At 33.4% G+C, this 27517-nt stretch overlaps 1 protein-coding gene across 1 annotated transcript in view; it reads left to right on the top strand.

The window, feature by feature from the left end:
• The window catches only part of LOC142973212 (netrin receptor UNC5C-like), a 146398-nt gene that overhangs the window by 20167 nt on the left and 98714 nt on the right, over window positions 1–27517 (top strand). Inside the window, exon 2 of the mRNA XM_076114842.1 lies at window positions 22065–22128. The gene's annotated coding sequence lies outside the window, so the exon portion shown is untranslated. The remainder of the gene's footprint in view (window positions 1–22064; window positions 22129–27517) is intronic.

The raw sequence follows: 27517 nt of genomic DNA, 5'->3' as shown, positions 1-27517 counted from the left end.
TAATGTCAGTGCAAAACAGCCACTTTGTGAGTTGCGCCCGGAGATTCAACGCAAATGCTCGTCAGTTGCATGAAAAAGTGCCACAATCCAAAATATGTCTGTGTTGGGTGCAAAATTTTGAGTTAATGTGATTATATTTTACAATACAAAACTGCCATATTTTGGAAAACGTCCTTTTTGCATTCAAACATTAGTATTTGTTATTTTTTATTTTGTACTACAAAATTGCCATATTTGAAATACGTCCTTTTTGCAATCCAATATTAGTTAAGTATAGTTATATTTTATAATATAACAGTAGCATATTTTGAAATACGTCCCTTTTGCATTTAATTATTGTGGAATAAATAAACATTTTTAGCGTGCTAGAATGGGAAGGCCAGAAATATGACCGTATGGCATGATAATAGTTTTAGTTTTCGTAACAATTTTAAAATTAAATCATACATTTTGATGCAGGCAAAGGCAAGAGGCACCCTTTCCTTTCAAATTCCTCTTTCAGGGGCAAGATCCGACCAGTCCTTTTAAATGCGTCTAGGTCTTCCCGCCATCTCCATTTAAGTCTCCCGCGTCTGCTATGACCATCCTCTGGCATCCAGTTGGCAGATATGCGGGCCCACCTTTCCGAATGCATGTGGATAATGTAGCCGGCTCAGTTCCATTTCAGCCAGGCGGTCTTCTCCTCTACATCGGCTATGCGAGCGCAGTATAGAATTTCGGACGTGATCTTTTCTTTTGACGCATAATATACTACGCTCAATCGCTCTCTGGCTCTTTCTGGTTTTCCGTAATGGACCATGTTTAGGCAGCGTAGGTAAGGACGGGTAGTAGGTATAAACATGTCGACGAGCTTTCGCTTCAGTGACAGTGGAAGGTTACCCTTCATTAGCTCTTTCCTGGACCAGGATCTCTTTCAGGCACTTGTGACACGTTTGTCCAACTCTTTGTCCCGTCGGTTGTTAAAAGAGGTTATCTGGCCCTAGCAAGTGTACTCGTCGACATAGTCTATGACATGCCCGTCTACCTCGACCCTACGTTTTGTGTTGTTGGTCATAACCTGGGTTTTTGTACGGTTCTTACTTAGTCCAATCTGAAGGCTTGCCGTGCTCAGATCTTTGAGCATTGATTCGAGTTCCGATGCCGAAAAACAGAAGAGGACTATGTCGTCTGCAAAACAAAGATTTGTTAACTGTTTACCACTTACAACTATGCTTTTGATTGCCATAACACCGCCAGGCTCCCGAAAATTTCTCCGAGGGTGCTGGTAAATTACTTGGGAGATAGCGGGTCTCCCTGTTTCACGCTTCTTTGGATTTGTAATGATATTGTTGTCTATTGCTTTGATGAGTTTGATGTATGAAGGTTCGATTCTACATAGTATCTTTAAGTAGGACTTGGATGGAGTGATGATTCTATGGCGGAATGAGTAATGCTGTCAAAAGCTTTGGAATAATCCACGAATGCTAAATATAAAGGCTTATAAAACTCGAAAATCTTTTTCTAATATCTTATTTCTTTAATACTCCTGCTGCACTCAGTCTACTCGTCACGTTACCCATTGAATAATGATAATGATTGATGTTTAATTTTAGTAAATAATGAAAGTTACGCACAAAGTTGATCTCAATAATTTTACTTACTTAATAAAAAGTTAGGATTTTTTAATTTAGATTGTTTAATACAATGTTTTCCTGGTCTATTCAGTTATGGTTTTACTTAGTAATTATTATTAAACTTTTTGATACGGTTTTTTTACCAAAAAAGTACAATTAACCATTTTTATTTGTAAAACTGTGTTTAATTTTTGACATATTTCTCATAATATTGGTTCAAATTTTGAATGCAAAAGGGACTTGTATGCTTTTTTCTCTTAATAGGTAACAGCTATTACAAAGTTTATTTTGTAGAAAGATAGAGCTAAAAAATACGCATTTAATGATATATTAACATCTTATATTTAATAAATAAATATATGAAATGTTATAAAAAATCAGTTTCAAAAATTTGTTTTGGCTCTCCTGTAAAATTTATAGATTTCGATTTGTGGCCCTTTTGTATTCAAGGAGCGATGTGAGCCTCTAAAAACATTAATGGATTTCCGCTTTAGTAAAGTTGCGGGATGGTCGTATCGCGTGTGGAATGCACTATGCAAATGTTAGTGCTGTGAATAATTATTTCTAAAAAACTGTTACTATAACTATACTAGTTTAACTAAAGTTAGTTTGGTTTTGATGAATTAATTTGTTTTGATGAATTTAATGATTGGAGATTGTTTAATAAAAATATATTTCTGTTTTAAGTGTTCACTCTTTATGTTGATTGTTTATAATATTATTTCTCTGAATGGCTGAAATGCACGTTCAATGGATTGGAAAAATAATCGTATCAACTGAGTTATGGGCAGAATTGATTAGTTTCTGTGAAAGGTTTTTTTTTTGAGTTGGTCTGTATTTCCACGTTTCCATAAACATGGAAAAGCGTAGAATCGTAAACGTCTATTAATTTTGAAGAACATAATACAAAGGCCTAAAAAATATTATATATAATTACGCATTTTTCGTGTCTGTCAATTACACTCCATTCATAAATAATATATCAATAAAAAAATTATCAATCACGTTATGCGTCAATAGTGAACGAAGTTGGCTACTATCGGGCAACTATCTGACAACTCTCGCGCAACTATCGCGCAACTATTCACTCTCACCACTTGCATAACGGCAACTTTCTTAAGTTCAATGTTTATTCATTAAACATGATGTTTTCATAGTAAATACTTATTTTCAATAGTTTCTTAACTCTTAAGAGTATGTTTGGACATAATAAAATGTCGCTAATTTCTTTTATTTGTTCGAGAAACTTTCATACTTACGTGTTGTGAAGTGGTTTGTCGTTGGCAATGTTAGTCGTTATATTTTTTTTTTCATATTTGACTTGCAATTGCTATATCGTTGGGTAGTTAAGAATTATGATATGTTTTTGTTACTCTTTATTTGTACCTTTTACTATTAGCTAAAGCGAGCAATGTGGTAGTGAATAAATTAATTATGTTATAGTGAAAAAAAACAAAGGGTTCTGCTTTAGTTATGATACATGTAGTAAAATAATCTTCATAGTGTAAATCGCAAGAAAACAAAAACATGTCATGAAAAAAAAAATATTCAAACTAAACAGTACACAAGTAAAATCAACCAATAATAAGAAAAAAGCACCCAAACGTCCAATTAGTCTAAAGCTTTATCTCAGCTAACATAATGATTACAAATTATAAACCCTTGTCAAGACATTACTCTTTCGAATCAGACATCTCAATAACGATCCAACTGCGATTCATTAAACGCTCTATAAAAACGCTATTCAACTTGATTATAAAACAATGCATTTAAGACTGATTGTTCTACACTTTATTTATATTTTTATTGCACAAAGCGCCGGCTTTGTTATGGCGATTTTCATTTTAAATGTTTGGTTCAAGTCATGGGCTGACACGAGCCTAGTTTTAATGTTTTAATAAAGTTTAATTTGTTCATAAACTACATATCTTTTGACATGTTTTTTTAGTGCTCTCAAACTTATAGGCAGACTTTCGTTAGGTTTTGTATATTTTGACTCCGTATGATTTAATGATAACACATTAATATTGGGGACATATTATTAAGGCAATATACATATTTAGACATATTTAAAACAATTTTATGCGATACACTACCTACTTAGTTGTGAATAGAAAAGAGTGCTTAGCACATATTCTTTTGGATGGAAAAATAAACAATTGTTATATCAATGTTAATTACTCGGAAAATGTATTTGATATTTCGCAATAAGCTAATCTGATACAGCTAAAACTTTCTCGTAATCGATACTAACCAATTTTTTGTCATTGTCAACCCCACTTCACAATGTCACTCAAAAACATGTTCCATTAACGATACAACAATCGCATCCCTCTTATGTCTCGGAACAATCGCATCGGATGCTTTTGTTATAGCGATTTTCATTGTGATCGATTCAATGAACGTAGTTTTTTGAATCGATTCGAAGTGTTGAGTGTTATGAATGATTTATTTTTATTCTCGTACAACACTATTTTGTTAAATACCTTTTGTAGTGTCAAAATGTTTTTGAATCTAATGTGTTTTAGATTTGATAGTTATAAGGATATAATTGGGTTTGGGTAATTGGATTAAATAGAATACGTTGAATTTGAAGGCGTTTAATGTCTAGCTTAAGGAAAGCCACTTAAAGAAAATTACGTTGACGATAAACCAATTCGATGTAGCAATTTTTATTTAACAATAACCACCTGTATAATGGATAAATAGGCTTATCTTATGACAAACAAATTCTAATAACTTACTTAAGTCAAGCGCATTAAAAGACAAAACGTTAATGTAGTGAAAATTTAACTCTTCTACTAGCAAACAGAACACTTTTGCATCCTGAAAAACGATGTACCTCTCGTTAAAATAAAAAACAATATACGGCGTAACAGTAAAATTAAAAAAGAAAATTTCTATCATCAAAATGAAAAAATAATTCCAAAAATATATTATAAAAGCATCTCAATACTTTTGAGTATACTACACAAGTAATAATAGGTACAGTCGTTCACAAAAATCCTAATGCGATTAAGATATAGCATTTGTAAGATAGACGCGGCTTAGTGCAAATTGATCAAGTGATCAAGCGGGGATTAGGGGCGACCAACGATTTGTGCAATACAAGGACAGAGTAGGGCTTCGTTATTATTTAGCTGAGCTTACACGTTAGTGGATAAACGAAAGTGGAGAGAGTCATGTTCCGTTCCGTATTAAGTATTTCGGTATTAAGTATATCGTTTTTAAAAATTCACGTGTATATTAGGGTGTTTCATTTTTCTGAAGTTGTGATTTTAAAGTGACTTTGCACGGCCCCTGAGTTTTAATGGTACAAACAACATTTCAGTCAATTTTTATTGTGATTGGACAATATTTAAAGGTTGCACACATAGGTGACTTTCATCTTGATATAGTATAATTTCGATTTTTGCACCATTTGTGTTAGTGTGGGTTTTTATTCTATAATTCTTACGTAGGATTATATTTTTCGCAGCTTTGTTATCTATTTTAAGCATAGGGACTAAAAGAGGTCTTTGGTTACTAGAAAATGTGCCTATGAATGATTTTTTAAGATCAAGAATTCTTTCAAAAGACCAAGTACTTTAGTGTTTAATTATCACCGTAAGGAAATGAAACAAACACTCTCAAATGCCGCTAAATTCCAAGATGTGTGGACGAAAGCCAGTAGTACCTTTGTAAAGAATTCATATACAACAATTTTAGACAAAGACTCTCCCATTCAAGAATGTAAGTATAACCATTATCAAACAACGTGTGATAATGGTTACTTCATTCAAGGTATTCTAAGGGACGGAAACCATCCAAGAGAGGACTACAAAGAGTTGTTACAACTCTCACTCCCTTTATTTAGAAGGTTGAGCTGAAATCTACTTCAGTTTCAGAATTCCATCATGCAAGATAGATGACAAAAGCATTATATATTATAATGCACTTAAAATTGTTATTTTCTCTTTACAATTGAACATACTTCAACGCGATTCGAAAGGATTGAAGAGAGTAGATGATTTCGTCAGTCTCATATACGTCCGTGTTAGGCACTAGGCACTTGTAAGCCGATGGGCTCCAAAGCCTTGATTTTTGTACTACAGTTATTAAGTTATTACCCAAAGGTAGACAAAAGTGCTATTTCAGCGGCCAAAAGTTGTCTTACATCTATCGGAAACAAACGTGTGATTGGCTTCTTTTGATGAACGTTTACGTGAAGAAGTGAAGAAAAAGGTAATTCAAAATTAGGAAATTTATGTTACTCGCAGAACAAAACGAATTGAAGTGGTTGGAAGGTAAAAGATTGCACTTTAAAGAAACCATCGTAATCGATTTTGTGTTCAAAAAAAAACAAAGAGTTTGTTGTTGAGTTGTTGTTTGGAATCCACGATTTGACAGAGTACTGCAGCGATTTAAGGATCTAAGGATCCAAGTAAATACTCTGAAGGTGGTTATTAATACTGCAGAACGAGGAATAGCTCTAATATAAGAAAAGTTTATTGAAACGGTGAAAGACGAGCAACAAAAACAATTCTTGTTGATAGTAGTCAAAAATCACGGAAAAGCCGTCACCAACCGTGAACTAAAGCTGAACTACCATCTTATAAAATTGTTTGATGCGTATTGCTTATCGTCAGTCATATTGTATATTAATGTTAGTATTCAAAGAATATTATTATTTAAAGTTTTGATTCCTAGTTTTTTGAATAAATGTGATGAATATTGATATTTTAGTATTTTTTCATACATTTTCAAAAGTGACCAAAGTGTGCAACCCCTAAATATTATCCAAACGGCTTGAAATTTGGTATACATACCTTTTGCATGACTGAGATCTGAAAGGCGAGCAAAGTCTAGAAAAATAATACATAAATTTTTTTGCCTTAGTAAGTGAAACACCCTAGTGTATATAGTTTAAAATATATAGTTTCCGTACATATCATTTTTATATGCTAAACTTTGTTGAAAGGTGGACTAACTAAAGTATTCTCCGCCAGCCTACCTACCTACTACATATAGTAGTTAAGTTTAGTCTAGTAGTTATTATGTTTTGTTGTATTTTAGGTTACTCATTGTTTTTATATAAAATGTGTTTTTTATCATAGCCGTACATATTGGAATAAAACAGTTTTAGAAGTTTTATAACAGAAAGTGGCGGTTTAGTTTCTATTAGTAACGTATATTTTAAAAATTTTGTAGTGAAGATATTAAAATTTTAATTAATATTCATATAGTACAATGGTTTTCAAAAACGTAATAAATTATAATCAATCATCTCTCTTTTACTCTATTAGGACTATCCCAAACAGCTACCACGTAATGGTAGCCCTTTCATAAGTCTATTATCACGGCACTAATCAATTTGAACCCCGCAGTACCGTATCGCGCCATTCAACCGTTTTATTTTATTGTTCAAACCCACATTCGTCATATCGACCCCTTAACTACACCATTAAAATATAATAGCCCTTATTACAAAGGTCATAAGGATCAAAATAAACCAAAAAATATAAAGAAAAGGGGTATGGTTATGTCATGTTTGTTAATTTGGAAAATGGAGTCATCGTTTTGAATTACGCTTGAAAAAATAGTATTAGGTTCCCATGGAATAGTGTGAAAATTAAATAGTATAATATTATGAGGGGAATAAAAAATACAAATCATACACACGACATATTGAGAGATGAAACCCTAAAGGGATTTTATAATTGATATTGACGTTGTACAAGCTTACGTCTCGGTGTAGATTGTGGGAAGTTACTCAACAAGAAATTGCAGGTATTGAAAGGAAGTTATGTAGCATTTCGTAGTCACTACAATTTACTTACTCTATTCAAAAATTTTGTTTATACTGATGTAGTAGCTGGATGGTTTTTCTATTTAATAACATAACTGGACTCTGGCCAATATTTCCAACTCTGACCATGAAATAAAAAAAGAAAGTATTGTGGTGTGTTATGTTTTTTTTTGCCTTATACAAAACATACAAAACATTTTCAGAGGGTATAATAACTCAAACACAGACCCCATAACCGACAGACTAATTGCATCGAAAAAATTAATACTAAAAAAGATCGCAAAAACCCAGATACGGCCATTAAAACGATCCCCCGTCGTCAAGATATTTTACTAAACTAAACGCTATTATTTTTATTTCAATGAGAGTCCCGCCACGTCACTGGCAGGGAGAAAAAATCCACCAATAATAAAATTATCGGGGAACCACTGGGCTATTAAACGCAGACCGCTCGTGATATATAAGCCTGGAGCGAGAGAACTGGTGGCACAGAACACGGGAGGAGCGAAAAGAAATATGGTGAAGATGAGGATAATAATGATAAAATATATTTCAGTAATAATAGTGTTGATGTTTATTGGGAGTTATTAATAGAGGAAAAGGTAGTTAGAGAAGAAGCTAATATTGAATATCAAAATATTATACAAAATATAATGTCAGAACATTTGGTAGTAATAAATAAACCGAACTTATTGTTTGAAAAGAGTCTTAAAGTGAGAGGGGTTTCCTTAAGTCAGGAATATCGTTTAGATAAATAATATTATAATAAGAATATCCATAGTGATCGCCATAGAAGATACGTAATTCAAAAGAGTCAAAATCTTTTCACCTTTCACCAAGATCAGTTTTGGTTATGGGCCGTAATTGGAATAGATTTTTTTTTAGTTAAGTCTCACACAGATATGAGAAATACTACTACCAAAACGAACGAAATGATAGATGAAGGTAAAGCAATCTTAAATCAGAAACAATGAGACAAAAAGCTTAAGATAGCACAGATACAGTTAATAGGTGATAAATAATTGATTGATGGTATTGTTCTGTTTAGAGTACAATGGGTGAGATTATACCTCAAATGGCGTGAGAAGCAGGCTGCTCTCAGCTTTATCAATGACTTCTCATGGGGCTAATGAATTAAGTACTTTGGTTTGTGTTAGTAATGGTATTGAAGTTGGTACGATTTATTCCTTGTAGGTTGTGGCAAATTACATGATTTTTTACTTTTGGGTGAAAATTATACTGACATTTTTGATAGATTAACGATTTATATTCTTTTGAACCCGTTATACTGGGCAAGAGTCTCCTCCCGAATGACAAAGGATTAGGCCTTGAGTCCACAACGCTGGAAAAGTGCTGGTTGGGGATTGCATGCAGTCAAACATGTTTTAAACAAATTTTACGCGTGCAAGGTTTCTTCGTGTCTTCCTTTGCTTTATATAACAATTAAGATCCATGCAACTGATTTTAGCTAAAATTAAATGTTTTTTTATTGATCCTAAAAATAATTAATTTTTTCTACTCAAACACACAAGAAAGAAACAAACGTCCTGATGACGTTATTAAAATCAGTGATACTCAATAGCATTTCCTGCATCAATGCTAGTATAAATCAATCGTCTGTATATGGGAGGCTCCCATTAGAAAGTATGCTATAATTACTACTACGGCAGATGACTTGCTCGGATTAGATGTATACGACGCAGCTGCTCATTTCTGAAATGATTCTTTGGCTCCCTTATATGGGACCTCTAAAGGATGCTTTTATAATTTTCATCGCCAGCTTTGGGATTGCTGGTTTAAAAATATGTTGACTGAGATATAGAAAATTACGAGTAATTTAGATGTACAGTGTACCTTAAAAAAATCAGTCTTGTGACTTGAAATACCGCGATTTCAGGTTGTTATTTTTGTATTGTTATGACCGTTATATTTCAATAACTAGTCTTTTTTGTTGTTTATCTATCTATCAAATAGTTTTCGCATCGTCATTTATTTTTGTTCTTCCCGTAGCTCAACTTTACATTCTGAATTTATTTATTTTAGTATCACAAATTATTACAACATCAAAAAGAAAATCATCAATCCAAATTAAACTAAAATATGTTTTAATAGCATTCATCTTAATAAATATTGTTACCCACAAATATTTTACTTGAAGCTTCACATTATACTTTACATTACCAGCGTGAAAATGACCGCGTTTCTCTCGCACAAAGTTCACAACCGTATCGATAGACCTGTGATATTTATGTTTACTTTATGCAGAGAGGCTGCGGGTTCTCTACTGCGGAATTTAACCAGCTTAATTCATATTAAGCTTGGTAAAAAATGTGATACCCTCGTACATAAAACACCTGATCTTGCGTATAAAGTTTCAGCCTTGCATTAACACGAACAGTATACGTGATAAACAAATTCAATGACATTGTGGTGTGAAATTTTTAGTCGCCTCACAAACAAACTTGGTTTCAATACTAGACATTTTTCCGGCTGTTAAAATCGAAGTCACAATTTTGCCACTGGTAGTCTATTATTACTATTTAATCACTATGGAAGGATGTACTACCTACTACTGAAACAAAGTAATTTACGTGAACATACACATTTCGTGAATTCTTAATTTCACAAATACGTAAGTATCAGTCAAAAATATATTTAGTCAAAACACACCACATAATTACAGGTCTATATCAACTATAAACAACGGTAAAGTCTTTTGAAATGTTAAATTTAGCGACGAGTACATTCAAATGTACGAGCACGACAAAGTTTTGACTGTAGAGCCTGTAGTTGGGAATTTAGTGAAAGTGCTTGTCTCGTTGGGTGTATTCGAAAATTATTAATGTAGACGAGTTGGAATTTTAGAACAATTGTTATGAAATGGTTTTCGTGTAACGTGAAATTTACCTGAAGGACTTAGTTCAAATTTAGATTTTGAATGTTATTTGTCATGGAACTGTCTCGGTAGTTTGATTGTGATTAATGTGGTTGTTACAATACGTTATTTGAAGTATATTTATAGTTCAACCAGATTTCATTAAAAATATAGCAGAATAATATAGTTTTATATAATAACTTGATATTCTCTTACTCTATACTTATTATTGGTAAAACATGGGTACCTCCATACCCCTTTGGAAAGTTAAAAGAGTAATATGATACCAAAATTACAAACACATCGGTCAAACAATAAAAAAGTGAAACTCAAAAAACCGACTCACACCTTTCAAGGCCCATTTTTATTCGAAACAATAAAGCACCCCAAAATATCCCTTGAGGGGTAAAATTGCACCCCGTCTGCGTCACGTGTACGATTTTTACACCCCAAGGTGAAAACAGCGGTGGGTTCAATCGACAAATGAAAAGTCTCCTTCAATTAATTAGCGGCGGAACCCTTGCGGTCGAGTGTGAGAACTTTTTTCTGGTTCAAGTGAAAAACTTCGGGGCTCTGATAATTGCAGATATTTGATGATTAAGAAGTTTAATCTTGGGGTAAATTGAAATTAGGGCGTACAGATATTGAAGCAGCAAGTGTTTTTTTGTAAAACTATGCTTGATGGAAATAAAATGTACCATAATGAGGAGATGAAGAACAATTGTACGTGTAGTCCCACCGGGCACATATTTTTTTTAATTTAATTTAGGTAAATATCGTTTTTTTTCTATGTCGTAAAATATATTTTTATCAGTACCTCGATTCTCTACCACTATCGACTACCGACAACCGGCTAGCTATCGAAATTTTGACATTTAGAATGTACTGCCAAAATATTTCCTACGACACCCGTCAGAGGCGCTGATCAGATTTTCATACAAAAGTCGATAGTAATAGAGAATTGAGCTACAGGTTAACGGACAAAAAAATGTTCCTTAATTTTCTTCTGGAGCGTAACTTAACTACTACCCAAATAATGTTTCAGCCCATGGTAAAAATCTCCATACTACTATAATTTATTAATTAATAGTTCATCAAAACGCTTTAAAATTGTCCCACCAATTGGCACAACTAACTTTATAATGACTTCATTAACTCGAGTTCAATGTTATCGGTATTGACTGTTGGGTTTTTTGCGCTGAAACTCCTTCGACATCGTGACTTTTACAATCTGCTGGCTTTAATTAATATCTGAGATTTCTACTGAGAACTTGCAATACCTTTATTTGTGGATGAAACTGAGTTTTTGATTTCTTCAATAGCTGTGCTGTTAAATAACATTTTATCATCAAGAAAATATTATAAAAACCGGTATTTAGCTCGATATGGTTAGTGAAAGAAACATTACAGCATCTAACCAACTACAAGTTTATAGTCATAGGTTTCATCGCTGTCCAATTTCTGAATAAATATAAAATCGGCTCAAAACTTATTTATAGTTAAAATATATTTTCTCTTTTTGGCAATATATGAGTTTATTTTCATATAAAGGTCTAAAAATTTTTGTTTACCTCAAATAAAATTGATATCGTTATACCGATTTTCAAAACCATATTTACCTAAGTTTAATTATAAATCAGACACACCTCCAAACTAAATGAATACCGAAATCCAATTACATCACAATTTCAAAGCACACTGACACTATACAAATAAAGTCAACGATCAACAAACATAGAAAATTCAATTTGACAAAATTAATTCACGAACAGATAGCAAATGTGCAAATGTTTGCTGATAACATGATAACGTTTGAATAAACAGATATGATATTATTTTGGGCGAAAAAGTTATATTTGTGCGATGGAGTGGAACAGCTGATAGCAAACTTTATTGGATAATTCAGCTACCTTTGAGATTTTATCAGTAGTGTGACTTTTTACAGCATATCGAGTCAATACTTTTGAGTATCAAGAGTTAAACGTTTAAAATGTACTTAAAATACGTACGTTTGCCGTTTCATCACAGCTAACGGCGCGTTTTGATATAAAGATGTTGATCCCTAGCCTGGTGACGATATAGTAGAAAATGGTAGAGATAGTGATAGAAAATTACCCTGTTAAAACTACTGTCAAAGATTGTTTATAATCTCTAAAAACACAGAATGCTTATTTAATTTGTTCCAAATTAGTAAATTAAAAAAAAATCTTAACTTAAATGCGGGGTTATTATGTTGCTGAATTACGAATATTAAACTAGATTAAAACAGGCATTAGGCAATAATAGCAGCAAATCAATATACTAGTTTACGACTTAACCAAAGACTGCGTTAGATGGCTCATACCAGTATGTCTCCTTTAACCTAAATTTAACCCTAAATTTAAATAAATGCGTGTCAGACTCGATCTTGTCAAAAAGCTCCCACATTATACAGAGTGTTCTCATTTCGCGCTGCATTTAGGGGGTGTTTACAAAGTGTCCGTGTATTACGTCACGTGTCCGTGTTCACGCCACGCGCCAGACGTGACGATTTTCATTTTGTATATATTTTTTCTTTTTTTTAAAGGGTGATGTCAATTATTTGCATTCAGCTTGTTAGTACTTTGTATTTGTTAAAAATGTGTGCGTTCAAGTACGTTGTTTGGTTTTGCTTGGTTAGGTCTGGATGAAGTGGAAACGCAGATTTTAGAAAGTAAACTGTTTAATAAGTGTCAAACACAAATAGAGGTGCATTTAAAAAAAAATTACATGGCACACACACTCTCACACTGACAAAATAGTACCAGGGCGATTTTAACAAAGATAAGACACAATGTGCAGGACCCGAAAGTCAAGAATGTCTGATTCAAATACTACGATACTCAAACTAGAGAACTCTGGGCTTTTTCAAACACAACACCTGATATCATTTTACTTAGGATCCATAATAATCAAAGTCCATAATATTATTTCATAATTTTTCTAAACACCTAAATGAGACTAACAAACGAAACTTTATTCCACAACACAGCTTCAATAGAAGTCAAAATTCCTTTTTTATGTCAGTTACATATCAAAAATAACTATACCTAAATAAAAAGGACACAAAAAACTTATCAAACGCTGGCGTTTTAATAACCAGCTGTCATGTTTTCGCATTGATCTTTTATTAAAAAATTGCTGTCAAAAAAACGTTATCATAACACCTTTGCTAACATCTGTCAGAATGGATTTATATTATCTAGCCTTTTGCAAGGTTTTTTTGTTGTAAGTTTTAATTTTAAATGTATCTAGATTTAGTATTTTAATCACGTACTTAAAATTATTATGATAATTTGTTGTGTTAATGTCTGTGTTTACACTGCAGTTAAAACAATAAATTGAAACGCTTAAATTGTAACATCTATAAATCCAAAAAAAAAAAAAACTTTTGAAGAATATAGTTGCTTGAGCTTATTTGTCTTAATTTTTTTTTTCAGACGTAGATACAGTAAAAATCCAACAAATTTTGTACCTTATACCATAAGAACTTGCTGTATGTTACAAAAATATAAAATGTTTGAGTGAAAAATTGCCTTTGATTCAAATCTTATTAATTTTCGTACCCAATTTCAAGTACATGTAACAAACATTCTCATCACAAATTCATATCACAGACCAGTAGCCCAATATTAGCAACTGTTACACCTCACTTACTGATAACGTATCAGAGTCGAAATTACCTCAATTTTCCTAGAAGCCAATATTACTATGATGTACTATCAGCTCTGTAGTGTTACAATTGATTACACGGTGATTTCATGCCAGCTTTTATCTATGTAATTAACCTAGATGTTCAGATTGAGGTGGAGTGGTCGTAGTTCGTGTTTGGTACGAATATTTGACAGAACGAAATGAGTGGTAGCTTTTTAAGGAAGTTTTGTCTTTTATTTTTTAAATGTGGCTTACTAGGTGTTTGTTATATAATTACAATAAATAATTCAAGTCATAGAGAACAAAAATGATCTCGATCGGTAACCAGGAAGTAGATCAAATTTCATCGACGCCTAAGATTAATACACAGACATCGGGACAGGTGACACTAGATAAAAGCTTGCATAAATAAGAATCTAATTCGTATTTTTTTCCTGAAAGTATTTTTTCTAGCCCAGTTGTCCATGAGTGCTACTGCTGGGCAAAGGCCTCCTCTCATTCTTCATAAATGCGTTAATTGATTCTATAAAAATATTTTGCTGTACCAGACGATAGGAATAAACATTTTACAGAAAAAATATCTTTAGTATAGACGACACGATTATAATAGTGAAGTAATCATTATAAATACAACAGAAGCAAGTACACAATAATTATAAGTAATAATGAACTTCCTTTCACTACTATTTATGATCACATTACACCAACATACTAATTTTCTCATACAATTCACGCAATGATTCACATTGTTCCGATAAACAGACGTCAACATTGTATCGAACGTTATTTAGTATCGGAACCTGTCTGTCAAACGATATCCTTACGAGGAATCAAACTATGCAGCCGCTATTATTGTCTCTTGAACAAATTGTAGTTACAAAACAATATTGTTGGTGCTTTTTAATGTCCATTTATTGTATCCTTTTGTAAGTTATTGGTCAGTCAGATGATGAGTATATTAGTGTTAGTCTCGTGACTTTATGTCTGTTTAAGTGACTTTAGCACGTTTTAGTTTAGCCTTTTTACTGCTTTTGTGTTTATAGGTTGCTATATAGCATTGTTGACACAATAGATCATTAAAATTATTCTTCGCTTATAATTCGTCAATTCGTCTTCGAATACTGTACTTTACTGCCCTGAAGATTTTGAAAAAGTACCATTCAATCTAAATCAAGACCCACCACCTTGTTATAATATCTTTCTATAAAATAAAAACCCTTACAACAGACATCTTGACAAACGGATACAACTATAATTTAAAGTGCTCTTACTTAAAAGCATTTAAAAATACATTTTTGGAAATGTGAAAGCAATTAATAAGACTATCAACTCTACTATAGGTATTACTAAAGCCACTACTATCAATTCTTCCCCACATTGAAAGCAGAAGTCTTAATCGCTCTTGCGATAAGAGTGCACACTCGGACTCACGGACAGCTACTCAGACGACTCTCACGTTCGAGTCAACAATGCTGCAAACGTACTCGGGCCATACTTGCCGCGACTTTAGGAAGTTCGTTCGTGTTCTGAGTGTGTTTTGTACAAGTGGTAGACCACCAAAACGTTTTGATGAAAGTTAAGATACAAGATAGTAAGCATATTACAGACATAACGATATTAAATCACACTTTCCCGAAGGGGTAGGCAGAGACCAGAAAAGCAGCATAGACATAAAACTGCCATTGTGATCCTAGCCTAGCTGATGTATTAACTGCCGATTCAGGAATTCTACATATTCTAGATTCGGAAAAATTATAATCATTTAGTTTTACTATTTCCAATTTGTATTCTAAATTGAAGCCCGTATTCATGTGTCATGTCACAATAATTCAACAAACCTGTTGAATTACCAAGGCATAAGCTCTGCCTATACTTTCGGGTATAACAAATAAACAAAAGAAAAACTTACCACTACAAAGACCGTGATTTAATTCTTAAACAAAAGATAACACCAAAGGGTCTCCCAAACCACAGGTGACACGTACAAAAAACAATCTTACACCGGTATACATCTAAACAAAAATTACACGCACCCAGTTAGTCGTCACGTCATCACGGTGGCTCTGTCACGTTGTGATTGCCGACGTGTCATGTGTCACGGCGCGTATCAACGCGGTGCGAACATTACATGATACCGCACCGGTTATTGAAGCGGTTACGTTATGATTATGAAGAGTTGAATAATGATTTTGTTACTCAGTTTAATTTAGAAGAATTATTTTGTTCACTGCTAAGGACTTTTGGGAAAACGTTTTTTTTTCCAAAGGCAACTCCTGCTTTAAGAATTGCTCTTGTGTCGCGGGGACTTTCATAAACAAACAAACGACGGATACAAGTTAGTCGTCACGTCATCACGGTGGCACTGTCACGTTGTGATTGCCGACGTGTCATGTGTCACGGCGCGTATCAACGCGGTGCGAACATTACATGATACCGCACCGGTTATTGAAGCGGTTAAGTTATGATTATAAAGCCTTCTAATGATTCTTCAGGCTCCATTTCACTGTTCTGCTATATAAAATCGTAATTTTGGTGTAATTTTTACTTGGAATTAAGAAGTTTTGACTAGGTTTGTTGAATACATGGAACAATATTGAATTAAATGGTCATAATGAAGGACTGTTAAATGAAAATGGACAAGAATCTTATCGGACAATATGACACTTACTAGCATTGAATGTGACAAAGTATGTGGATGTGAATGTGTAGTAAAGGAAGTTTGTTAGGATTGTAACAAATGGCGTTCTCTGGACCTCTGCCTACCTACGAGGAAGGCCTGTTTTAATGTAGGTAGGCACAGAAAACGCTAGAAGTATTTAAAAAACCTATGAAAATTAGAGCTGACAATACAACCAATACTGCAGCCAGCTTCGACAATAAAACTAAATAAAATCAAAACAATAGACTTGGACAAAAATATCAGGATTTAAAAGAGCATTTCGGTTAACGCATTCGCAAGTTCCAGTGTTGTGGAATGGAACTGATCGGTGATTGACTCCCGTCAGACGCACTGGCTTACTCACTGTTTGTTCATTTGTTCAAACTGTTGTGAATCGGTTTTGTTTTAGTACTTTTTTCTATTTGATTGTAGTTCTAAAATAATAAACTACTACAGTATAATATACTTCTGGTTATTTATTGGAAAAGTGTGTAAGATAAAAAGTATCAATACTGTGCTGGACTTTGTATTACTCCGACTATGAAGGCAGGGTTGGGTTGAGTTTTACACGAGGTCAAGTGTGGATTTTTTTTGCTGGATATCTCAGGCGGGCCTATGAGGAGATAGACGGAGATATCCAGCAGTATTTCTTTACAATTAAGGCGTCTAAATCACTATAATTGTTTCTAATTTACTCATAGCTTCGAAAAATCATTGACTTGAAACAACCACCTACGTAGATGGCAACATGTTTATATCATTGATCGGTTACGAAGTAGTTTTAGCAAAGATCTAATTTATAACCACTCACACAGTACCTGAAATAGTAAACATGTTTTATCCAAAGCACATAATTCCAACCAACAAATTGATTGCAAAAGCCTCAGATCAAAGATCAGCACCTCTAGCAGGTATCGTAGAAACTAATTTTTGAGTGCCAAAAGCTTTTTCTAAAAGTAAATCTCTCGGTACCCCATAGTACCGACTATGAAAAATCGCGCTACAAAACCACTGTACAGAGAGCTAAAAGTGTTGTTTCATCCACGAGACTCGAACACGCTAAATTACCGTGTCTCTCACCGTGACACTCGATTTGATATGACGGGTGACGGCTTATTTCTGTTTATTTTCAGTTCTAACGCTGTTACAGTTCTGACCGAAAATAGAAGTGGGGTAATTATTTTTGTGGTTGTTTGTATTGTTTGTATGTTGACTATTGCTATTTCGTTTATTGAATGTTAAAATAATGCAGGGAATAATTTATACAAAAGTTTTGAGTATGTCCAAAAATATGACAAATCTAATATATAAAATTCTCGCGTCACAGTTTTCGTTGCCATACTCCTCCGAAACGGCTTGACCGATTCTCATGAAATTTTGTGAGCATATTGAGTAGGTCTGAGAATCGGCCAACATCTATTTTTCATACCCCTAAGTGACACTTTTTTTTATTTATATGGCAAGACAATGTTTGCCGGGTCAGCTAGTTTTAATATAAAAAAGATAACTTCTGGTTTAGCCATGAGTCTAATTTTAAAAAACCTTCGTCATTAGCAAATACAACTAATTATGATAAATCAAGGTCGTACGAATTTTAGCTGTAGCTTTTAGCTGACTTGTACTTGCAGTACAAGAGCAAAAAGTAATAAGTATCAGCTGTTATTTCACATAACAGATACAAAAGTACTTCGCTTTGTGCAGTACATCAGAATGTGTGGTTAATCAACTACCACAAAGCGAAGTGTCCACAAAAGCTACAAGTATTTTTCAACTAAATAGAGTAGCGGTTTCCTAGAGAAAAATGTCCTTTGTTTTTTAACGGGTGTCGGTTTTCAATTTAAATATTGATCGATTTAATATTTTTATATCTTCCCAATTTCAATCTTTTAATTACTCTTGCCTCCCTATCAAGAGTTGACATGTACAATTACTTGAAAAAGAATATATTACTATCACGGATAATCACTTTTTAAATCTTTTTACAAAGCTTTTGAATCTACATAGTTATATTCAAGCTTAACACAGTACTTCAAAGTACACGTCAAAGCAAAACAATCACAGCTAACATATTTATACTTCTACGCAATGTTGCGTCGCATTATATTTCAATGTTATTTCAATTTCTATTAACCGAACCAATATTAACCAAACACTGTAGCAGAATAAACAATTCTCACTTTCCACAATCACAATTCACGTACACATTATTCTAACACCGCCTACAAATAAATGTAGGAGACATAAAAAAGCACACTTAAAACCAAGGGGAAACATTCATTTGCATATGGAAAACAGCCACATGTGACGGAGACATGTTGCAAAAATTCACTTCGCGATCGATAACTGCCCACAGTGGCCAATGTCCAGGGGTGGTGAGTTACAGGCTTATTCTCGACACTCGAATTTGAACTCATTTTATGTAACTAACACTTTTTAAATCAAATCGTTCGTGAGTTTTTTAAAAGGTTCCAAAGGTGAAAGCGGTGGTCCAATAATCGCAACCTTACCTTACATCAAAATCTTATTTTTAAACTTAAAATTAGCACCATATGACTATTATTTAAAATTTTATCACTTTGTGAGGTACTCATAGCCAGTTGCACGTAGGTAAACGATCTGTAGGTTAAGCAACCCTTTGCGCATTCATACCATAGATGGGCAACCGCATAGATGTATTTGAACTGAATATCTCCGTGCTTCGGAGGGCGAACTTTGTTATTAAGATAGTTAATTGTCGTTAAGCAATGTTAAAACACTTCTAGAATATCTTGACCCCTAACCATATGCTAAAAAAATAACTTTAGTTTCATACAAAAAATATCAGTTAATCTTGTGTCAATTTGGAATTTCAGTCGATTTGACATGAACAAGAATTCGACACTCGATTGAAATCGGATTCGAATGTCGAGAATAATCCGGTGACACCCTAAAACAGGATTTATAATGATATGCATATAGGGTTTCTAATTGTAGTTATTTATGACGATATTGAGGGTGTAAAAGAGTTATATTAGAGATTAGTGCGTGTCAGTAGTGTTTGGTTTTCATTTAGTTTTGTTTATTTAACGGAATGAGAGTGACTCAGCTGTTCAGGGAGTATTTGTGTGACATGCAAATTATTATAACTATGAATATGTTTAGAATGGAAATCAAATCCACAACGTTTCATGAAAACTGACGTACCAGGAAGATAAAAATTATCGCGCTGTTAATAGATAACTAAAATGAAAGGTTTAAAAGGAAATAAACGGTTTTTTATTTTATTTATTATTTTAATAGATAACTATACCATTTTAAAAGGGGTGTAGAATTAAAGGAACCATGGTTTTTGTCTTCTGTATTTACATTTTCAAAAAAAGACGACTTTAATAACCTTTTTTCGCGTTCATCTATATGACGACATGTCTCTTACAAAGTTTTTAAGTCAAAACTATTATAATCCTTAACTAAATACGTTTATATATTTGATTACATGTCACTTACAAACTTCTTAAGGGTTTTAACTTAAAAACTAACTATTATAATCCTTAACTAAACAAGCATTCGAATATTGGTTTTACCAAATCTCAAAAATACACATAGCGACAAAAGAAACAAACGGTTTTACTCCTTAAGAAGGCAAACGTTTCATGTTTATTCAATCCTTTCTAACTTTTTGCTTTCAAACATATTTTATTCAAATCTACTGTGAAGTAAAGTCCTATGATATCTTCAAGTCAAAATAGCAGCGCGTGACAAGGTATAAGTGAGACATTATCTAAGTCATTAGTAAAATATATTTGTCTCTTTCCCACTATCTATAAATTAGACGCTCTGTCCTGCTTTGACATTTCATCGTTGTATACCGTTTAATAGACATGCACGAAAATTATATCGTCATTGTTCCAGCAACATCAAAAGAAAAAATACTCCACCCATCACAATATATTATTACGATACCAAAATAACGGTCACGCAGATCAAAACAAAACATAAAATATAACGTTACAACCATATCTATAATTACTTGTAACTATAACAGTTCTAAATCAATTCTTTATAACTCCAAATCGTGAGGGGTAAGTATAAAGGCAACACTTCATATTTGTTATTACGAGCCCGCGCGGGAGGGTGCCCATTCATATTCAAATTACTTTCAAATCTACAACTATTATTATACACGGTGCATTGTGTTCGTCCTTTGAGACCTATGTTATACAGAGTCCTCCAAATCATGCCCCGCGTAAAAGTATTGTTCGAGACATCGAAAGCACCGCGTGGGCTAACATATACCCCTAAAAGGGTACATTTACAACAATTTAAAATATATTTACCATTCATAACGTCACCACAGCAACTTTACGATTACCTTACCCACAATAAAAATCAAATTACAAATAGGCTAATAAATTTATTTAGAATTACCAAGTCAATAGACATCCATTAGCAATAAAACATTAGTGGCGTGGATCTGTGAAAACGATCGGCTCCTTTAGAGAATAATTTATGTGACGCTAAACATTTTTATGTTTAGTTAATGTTGAATACGATTCCAATATCGGATTGTCTAATGTGAGTGGCGCCTGGATTCCGGGCCGTGGGCGGACGTCCCCGCTCGTAAAACTGTGTCCCGCACAAACACAAACTTCGCCACCCTCCCCTGTATTGTTTTTTAAATAAACATGTACAGTTTTGTTAAGATTAACGTCGGTAGTTTGAAAATATTGACTCGTTTTATCTCCGGCGTGTGTATCTCATATGTGTTATATTATTTTCATTGACTCTTTAATGTTGAACCGCTTTGAAGAAGAAACATAAAATCAGGTGCGATCGCGGCTTTCAAAGACGAAATCGTTGGTTGAAGGCATAAGATCGCGTGACTAAAATTTTTAGTTATGAACTTTGACTACTACTCTAATAGTATCGTCAATGTTTTTGACTTTTACCTCTTGAATTTTGCTGCTATTATTACCGTTCTTTGTAAAGATTGTAAGATATCTCCAATATGCCCAAGTTTTAACATTATCAAAGTTCATGACCATAAGGATACATTTCTATGTAGGTGGTACGTAGGCGTAAATAGAACTTTTCTATTTCAAGTTGACCATCTACGTATTCCTATTTAATACAATTTACCACCACAATATCATTAATGTCAATATTCTCGGTCAAATTCCCATAAGAATTGACTCCTAACAATGAAATTGGAATCATAATACGACACATGTCAGAGATCAGGGGCATATATTTTGGAATCGATAAAGATTATTATGAATGTCAACTTATTTTCTGTTATTACAAAATATGTTTTTAAAATCTATTTGAAATTACTTATACCAATTCGGTAGCTTATCCTGAATAGCGGCTAAACATATAAATATAGAATTGTCCAATTTAGCTTCTTTAAAATAATTGTTTTTCTGTCTCTGACATTATTTATTTATTGTAATGCTAATATTCTCTTTCATTTTGTTTCAGATTTAAGTGACAATAGTGAATCAAGAGTGCCGGAGGAAAAGGATTTCCACTTATATTTACTTAAGTATGTAATCATAACACAGTATAACTCAAAACTACTAAAATCTATTTAATACTTGAAACAAAATTCGTGAGAGGGCTAAGAAATATGTCGATAAAAACTGACCACAAGTAATATGATAATCCAAAACCAGCAACCAAATGTTTAACAAATACAATCATTCTTGATCTATCACAATCCAATCTTATAGCAAACTCATCTTCTACCACTAGCATTTAGTCCATAATCATTCACACCACGTAACCAACAATCGCTTACATCATTGTTATTGCCTATACAAACATTTATAGAGTAAAATAACCTATGATACTCATCATGATTGTATATTATAAACACATATCGGCTAGCGTTTCCGTTGATGGTGTTAGAATGATAAATTCCGGATACCAAACCATTGTTTTATCCAACAATGTGACAGACAACAAAAAAGGGAGGAACGAAGATGAATAAATGTAAATCCCATTTGAGACACTCAAAAACTGGTCTAAGCACATTTTTATTTTGTTTCGTCATGAGTCAGGGGTTCGATGGTCTGTATTGTTTTCCTCCTTCGATTTTGACGATGCTTTCCCTGTGGAATATTTTTTGAAGATTTTAAGCGTCTTAAATGCTGAGTTGTTCATCAAAGCACCGAAGAGCATTTTACCGAAAAGCCTCGAAAATTTTGACATTAGTCTAATTGCTAATCATTCGAAAAATAATTTAGTATCATCATGTAGTTTTTAACAACCTACTTACGAAAGGCTTAATTGTATACATAAGCAAATTAGGTTGCGTAAAAACAATTTATTCTTATATAAAAAAATATTGATGGTTAAACAAAAATAATTACTTCTCAGTAGCGTTAATTCTGCGACTTTTACCATTTTTACACGCAAAGAATCAAATGTACCTTTTATTTCGCTTTTTCACTTCAACCATTTCTCTTTACATCTGATGTCGAATAGTGCTTGAATTCTCTGACCCATACCTTTGAGCACTTTAATTAAATCAGTTTCTAGGACGACCTACATTCAGGACAGGGCAAAAGTCAGAGTAAGCTTTAATTTTATTACACTTGAGAACTGCAACGTAAATTATATTATTATTCATGGAACAAATAAATAAATAATAAATAAATAAATATTATTGGACAACTCACACACGGTCATTTGATTCCAAACTAAGCAGAGCTTGTACTATGGTTACCAAATAACTGATAAACATACTTATATACTTCTAAATATATACTTATATAGATAAATTGACAACCAGGCTCAGAAAAAATACTCGTGCTCATCACACAAAGATTTGTCCCGGGTGGGATTCGAACCCACCACACGCGGCGCCACGGTTGTTGCGGCGAGGTGACCGCTTAAACCACTGCGCCAAACGTGCAGTTAATGAATGAATGAATGTCGTCCTGGCCGATTTCGGCGGCTAGTTTCATTGAAACCAACCGAATGTGCAGGACTTTGTTTATAGTGGCCAAGTGTGTGCACAATACACAGGTACACTCTCTATTCCTTTACTCTCACAGTCTGGTGGATGGCTTAACCGACACGACCAGAGAGCGGTCGGGCGCAGGACCAAAGGCTATACGTGCTTTCCGGGGCACGGAGGTCTACGATCTCAACTTCCTAATTCCGGGCAATCTCTGAAAAAATTTAAACAGAAAACTAATAAAAGCTTTTTGACCTGGCCAGGGATTCGAATTCAGGATACGCGGTAGTCGCATACACTACCGACCGCGCCACAGAGGCAATAACAATAATAAAACGTAGAATTAAATAATGATGTTAAAGTTATGGACGTTGAAAATATTGAATTTGATCAAATGAGTCCCTCGGTACAAGTGTATAGTTACGAAGGGGATACAACAAAATTATTACAGAGTGCGTTACATAAAATTGAATTTGATATCGCAGTGTTAATTTCGTCATAAATTTGGCCATTCTGAAGCTATTTGATTGGTATAGATATTGGTAACTTTAGATTTGTTGACAATCTGACACGTGGAGACGAGAGAAAATTTTATATGATGTAACTGTAAATATTAAATGTGCACACGTTCTAATGTTTTGACAGACTAGAAATAGTGTTGATTGCTTGGTTTTTATTGCACCTTTACGTCCTCTTTTTAAATAGTCTAAGAAAAACAGTCATCGGAAAATATTCTATCATCTTACTTAATTATCTCTTTCTGTCTAAACGTAATACAACCATGCGACATAATATAAAATAACACAACACTAATTTTAATAACAACCGCAGTAAAAATAAATATAAAAATATAGTTACCTCAAAAACTAGGACAACTAAACGAGATTCTACTTGAGCTAGCGAAAATTTAAGAAATTGAATTTCTCGCGAATGTTAAAAACACGAGTACGACATAACATTTGGCAAGCGACCAATGAAAAAGGAAGAAGGCATTCGTTGTCTCTGCTGAAGAAAATGTTGTTGTTCTGGATTCCTAATTGGAACTATATAAAAATCTGATGATGTAATAAATAATATTGATAAAAGAGTCATCTTGGATACGGCGATTTATTTTTTGACTGTACGAAAGCTTTGCGGGCAATTTAGAGTTCGCTAGCCACAAAATTAGAGGCATTTTTAAAGAAGGAAGAGGTGTAATTTCTACGATAGATTTACTAGTATTATTGATACGACTGTAGTCCTATAAAGTTTGGATTACGTTCTCGAATGGTCAGTTTTAAAATGCGGTGAAGTACTATATAATAAAAGTAGAAGAATTAAATACCTACGACATAATATATTCATATTGGGTTCGAATGGTTCATACACCATGCAAGCAAAATCCCATTACATGTTCTGTAATTTACAAGACAATTAACCCAAAACGCTAATAAAACCTATAAAAAATCTCATCCTATCTAATTGTTCACTCTCATCGAAATTCCATTTGGTCTACAATAGCTGCAAAATTTCACCACAATTTTTCCCGCGCGTTTAATTAAATCTGTAAACTGGTGTGTTGTTTTAGCACCCTTTTAACTGAACGTGCCTTATCAAAGGAAATGTCGAAAGTGACGCTATCGGCTAAAAGCCATCGGCGTAAATGCGTCCAATTAAGGCGTATGCATCATAAAGAGCTAACCAGAGCGGTGTGAACGTTTCTCTTTTAGTTCCAGATTATATTCTGCGCGGTCCGTGGTGAAAAATTGTATTATCGTTGTTTCGAAAATTATGTTCGTTTTAGGTTTACTTTGTTGTATAAGGCTTTTAGTGCGCGTATTTTCTGCTAGCATATTTTTAGTAAATGTTTGTTAATTTTGAGAGTACGGTAATATTTTACAACGTTACAAACGGAAGGAAAACACTTTTAGAAAATTAAGTTATAATGTGTCAAAGTTACATATTTTTCAAATATTCCTATGTTTTTCAATAGAAAATATAAACAAAATTTATTGAAAGCCCATTACGTACATTTTGTATGGACTACAGTGATCGCTTGTTACGTAATTAATATTCTATTTCAGCCGTCACATTGTCCTCATTCAATTTTCGATTCTAAAATAACCAATACGAAACAACAGCACCACTGCATACTAACTTACATGTAATTAAAATCCTTTCATTCACATCAATAAATGCAGGCCATAATTATAATTAATCTTCCTACTCATCAGTTTCGAGCCTCCAATTAACTCTAAATTTAATTACACCAAGCTCAGCCCTTTGACCTTTGACGTTGACTGATACAGCCAATACATCATCTAGATAGGCGACACCAACAATTAATGTACGAGTATGTTGCCAGGAAGTAATAACACCATAAAGTGTCAACGAAGATCGTCTATAAACACAGACGATGTTTGATTAGGGTTTCGAGAGTGATAAAAATGTTCCCGAGAGATTTTTTTCGTGTATTATTATTTGGAAATATGTTATTATGGGTATAGAGTTGTTACGGGGTGTAATTTTGTGAGTGAAATAGCTTCAGTCAAATCGTTATTAACGTAAAGATGCATCCAACTCAATTAGGCGTAGAATATAAAAAAATAATGAAAGGTGTGTTGTGTCATTTTACATAGTAAATTGAAAGTGAGAGCAGTGAGAGAGTGACGGGTAAGAAAAAATTACTTAACGTTTATTTCGAAATAGTCAAGTAAGATCCTTATAGGAAACTGTTACTACTGTTGTGTGCAAAGCTGTTTCGTTTTCTTAAATCAAACAGACGTAAATAGCTATTTAGTATCTATTAACCTTCAATACTAGTCTCAAAAATGCAAACGACACGTAACAAAAGCAACCAAAATAAAACGAATTCAAAATCCCAAACAAATCCCATTAACAATAAAGCCAAAGGAACCCCATCGATGCTTAAATGGAAACAATGACGTTCATGAGATAGTGAAGCGAGCACAAAAACTCAACATCCGAGATGATCTGATAAAGAAATTATAGGGCAACGTGTCGGAGCCGAGCCTTGCGTTTAAATGTCATCACTATAATATGGGAATAGTTGATCGCAGGATATTTCTGTCATAGCGGGACTTCAATTTTTGACTTTTTGTTTTTAGTCACGGTAGCTTTATTTTTGGTGTTGCGTTATTATTTAAATTATATAGAAATTATGATGAAATTATAGTGATTATTTGAATATTGAGATGTAACTAAGTATGTCTGTTTTTTATTTAATACACGGCGACGTTTGATGTCATTGAGAACGATATACTTAGAATATAACAGCATCATAAATAAATTCGCAAATATTATATTGGCTCTAATTAATATAAACAAAAGAAAATTATCAGTAGTCATAATATATTCATATAGCATGATTGGTTTGTTATGTATTGTTATGATACATATATCGTGATGAAACTCAACCTATTTCTTTGGTACTTATAGCCTAATAGTACAAAAAAAGCTAAGACATCACTTTACCAGTGCCCTTCACTAGAGTACTTAGTTAAAATCCAATGACACCGGTGACCATTAAACAAGGTACTTTGATCCATCGTGACATGAAGTATCTGTCATTGTTCGAACCTCACGCTTAGAATCCATTATCATTAATGTATAAACTTGTTAGTGTCCCTTCACCGCTTGAAGGCAATAAATTCTAACTTAAATAGTTTACATGTGTTTTAAAACATTAGCACTCGCGACATCGCTAAGAACTCACAACATGTTTTGAACAGAACTTGGAGATTTTAATTTTAGAACTGAAACAAAACATAGAGTGACAAAAATGATATTATTGAAAACTTTTGAAAAAATAGCAAAACTTTTAAAATTTGTGCAAGTTATTTTGAGATATAGGTTTTTTTTGGTACCAGCCACACTTTGAATATCAAGGGACCTTATAACAACAAGTAAGAGTAGATATAAAAGGCCAAACAGGCCAATCCAGTTTTTATTTAAACTAAAATGCGTTCAT

Source organism: Anticarsia gemmatalis, chromosome 5, assembly GCF_050436995.1.
Source record: "Anticarsia gemmatalis isolate Benzon Research Colony breed Stoneville strain chromosome 5, ilAntGemm2 primary, whole genome shotgun sequence".
NCBI classification, from domain to species: domain Eukaryota; kingdom Metazoa; phylum Arthropoda; class Insecta; order Lepidoptera; family Erebidae; genus Anticarsia; species Anticarsia gemmatalis.
The sequence above is the reverse complement of the archived record's forward strand: the minus strand, read 5'-3'. Positions and strand labels throughout refer to the sequence as shown.